Source organism: Schistosoma mansoni, chromosome 4, assembly GCF_000237925.1.
Source record: "Schistosoma mansoni strain Puerto Rico chromosome 4, complete genome".
Classification (NCBI taxonomy): Eukaryota; Metazoa; Platyhelminthes; class Trematoda; order Strigeidida; family Schistosomatidae; genus Schistosoma; species Schistosoma mansoni.
In genome coordinates this window covers 26,958,957-26,962,347 of record NC_031498.1, presented here as the reverse complement: position 1 = coordinate 26,962,347, position 3,391 = coordinate 26,958,957, and the positions used below count along the sequence as shown (strand labels likewise).

Genomic DNA, 3,391 nt, shown 5'->3' with positions numbered 1-3,391 from the left:
CAGTCATAAACATTAATGGGAAAACTCAAACAACCAATATAAAAATGAAGTAACTATAAATCTTTATGTTTTTCTAACCACCAAAAGTCAAATTGTTATTTCATTAGAACAGTATTTTGTAGAATATTATAAAGTATTATAGAAGCAGCGGTCCCCTTCGAATTTACACCCACTTAGTTGGTTACAAAGATTATTGCTATCTCGAGAAGTTTTTCTGTTATGTCTTGTGATAACTTACGTAAACTTTTCAAATCATAAACACTGTCAAGATTATTCTAATATGAACGAGATCTATACGAACTAGATAAAGCGGATGACCAACACAGAAAACTTTGACGATTGTCTTCCACGATCGGACAGTGAGGATTCAGGAACTAAGGAAAAGCTTAACATTTAAAGAAGTCAAAATTTTAGTCAAACAATCCAATAAAAGTAACTTCAGGAAAACTGATTTACTCCCACCCGTTACAATCTTTATTCAGAACTTAGAAACATCTTGGAGTAAGCTATTAGTGAACAGAGTGTCATAGTTTATTTGAAGAGATTTTGTGGAGATCGATTAAACTAGGTCGTATTCGTCACAGAAGTTCAAACCAGCAGTATTCAGATATATCGAGAATGAAACTGTTATCATAAATGGTATTGGATAGTCATCTTCGTATATCGTAAATTAAATGAAGTTGAAACTGTACTAATGGACGCCGACCAAATGTCGTTCATGAGACCTGGAAGTTCTATATTTTGTCTTTGAAGGATTGTAACTGAAACTTATTGAGGAATCGTATACTAGAATGGAAAAGATGTCGAGTTCTCTATTTTCTAATGGTACCTCAACTAAAATCCATAAGTAACTAATATAACCTATGAATGAAACGGATTACTTAAAACTTCAAGTAGACAATAATAGTTACCGACACTTTACATAACTGATAAATGATAAACAAAACTCCTGGGTATCCTATTTAATTACAAAGATCACAAAGCAACCAGCTGTGCACTCTCTCTGATATATATATATATATATATATTGATTTTCTCTTAAGTTTGTAACCGTTAACGTAGTGACCTCAGCACAACATTAAGCAAAAAAGATATAAATCAATTTTGCTTCTGTTATCTTTTCTGAGTTTTAAGGTCACATCTGAAAATGATCTTTAAAAATACTCGTTTAACAATCACAGATAAATTACATACTGTAATCACTTCTCTGAGCGGTGAAATTATATTTTGTCATTGCTCTTAAATCTTAAATACGATGCACCGAGTACACTACGTAAAACATACGGATCATTTATACAACTCAATTACAAGATCCAAGACAAGGACAGAATTCCTACAGTTGAGGCACATATGGAGCTAAAAACAAGTATTTTCAAGTCAACATCAAAGTCACAATCTTCAATACGATCATCAACACAGTTCTACTGTATGGAGATGAAACTTATAGAAAACTACCACAATCATTATCAAAACAGCACAAGTATTTATAAATAATTATCTACTTAAGATACTCAATGTCCGTTGTCCGGATACGATCAGTAACAGCCTACTGTGAGAGAAAACAAACCAACTTCCAGAAGAAGAGGAAATTAGAAAATACATTGGAGGTGGATAGGACAAATATTACTGAAACAATCAAACTGCATCATGAGGCAAGCACTAACTTGGAATCCTGAAGGGAAACGGTGAAGAGGAAGACGGAGGAACAAACTGCTTTGGGAATCAAAAGCAGACATCGGAACTTGAATGGTAACTGGAAAGGATTGTTCAAGAGAGAGTTGGATGGAGAATGTTAGTGGATGGCCTACGCTCCTCGACGAGGGGTAAGAGGTGTAAATAAGTCCTTCTCCAGTATGAAAATTATTGGTTCGAAAAATCGTGTGATTGGATTTTTTCAAGATGGAGAACGATCATGACTAAAGGAAATAAACAATCAAGTTTCAACTGTCAGTTATCTTGTACAAGAAATGATTGAATGAAATGTTGGAGTGGCTGAGATGGATAACATGATTGTTCAGCCATAAAATTGATAATTGGATCTCAACGAAACCAGATTTCAGGACTGATTGTCAATTTACTTGATACACCATAAAGCTTTCTCATTTTATTAATTTGTATATAGCATTAAAGATAATCATAACAGGATAATTTACTTACTTATTTACTTACGCCTGTTACCCCCGATGGAGCATCGACCGCCGACCAGCATTCTCCAACCCACTCTGTTTTGGGCCTTCTTTTCTAGTTCTATCCAGTTTTTGTTCATTCTTCTCATGTCTGTCTCCATTTCTTGGCGTAATGTGTTCTTTGGTCTTCTTCTTTTCCTTTGGCAACAGAATAATTTAAATCCATTTATTTCGCGGTCTCTTTTCAGTTACTTGAAATTATTTGTTTAAAAACAAGAATACATAGTCAGTATCATATAAGTAAAAAAACTCGTTATCAATGAATATTAATAAAATGGAGCAGTTAATGTAGAAGATTTATCGAAAATGTTCTTACCATTGCTTATTTAAAAGTTAATTGACGTGAATATTCTAGAAGGAAACACTTTTAAAAGTACAAAGACATGTTTCTAGAAATGAAAAATCCTTTCAAAGAACAACTCATAGGAGCTAAAACAAAAATGGGTTGGTCAACAGAGTGAATTGACTCATGCATAGACGTGATTCAGGAATTTAAAAAAATAATGTTTATAATTAAGAGTGAGAAGCAAAATTTTACATTACTAAGTGTTAACAAGTAGAGTTACTAGAATAATTGAAGACTAACATGAGTACACTTTTGAATACGTAGATCTCTTAACTATTTGAGAGTACTAGCTTCAGCAAAACAATATAAATTCATAATCATTTATTTATTGATTATTTTAAAAGATTTTTAAGTGTTGACAGTACAACCTCTATCAAACCCGATGACTGATGATTGAACTGTTGAGAGCATGTTGATTTTAGTATGCATTCTATGACTGAAATTAGCTTTTTAACCATTTTTACCAAAGATGGATAGTGGCTAGCAGTGGAATTCAGGACGTGCGTTTTGTCCTACTTGGGATTCATCAGCTTGATGTACCTGCACCTGAGAGTTGGTGTTCACTCCGGGACTCGAACCCGGCACCGTTCACTTCAAACGCCATCGCGTTAACCACTTAGCTACTAAGCGTTTCGTCCTAAATAGGACCAAAGTTTTAGGATTGTGAAACTGTTGGTTGATATGGCAAGTGGTGACTTAATAGATTGAAGTGAGACTGACGTATGAAATTCATCGTCTGTGATATGTAATCTAATTTTAAGGAGTACTTATACAACTCAGTCAATTAGCTATATCTGTCAGTTCTAGATGCTTAATTGTATAACATATTAAATATGTGTTCTAACAATAAGTTATTGAT

The 3,391-nt window shown here is 33.6% G+C and overlaps 1 non-coding gene across 1 annotated transcript; it reads right to left on the bottom strand.

Moving 5' to 3' along the window:
- Positions 1 to 3,090: 3,090 nt before the first annotated feature.
- Positions 3,091 to 3,161, bottom strand: Smp_tRNA_00881_Pseudo_TTG.1.1. The gene has a single exon. It is a non-coding gene (tRNA).
- Positions 3,162 to 3,391: the final 230 nt, after the last annotated feature.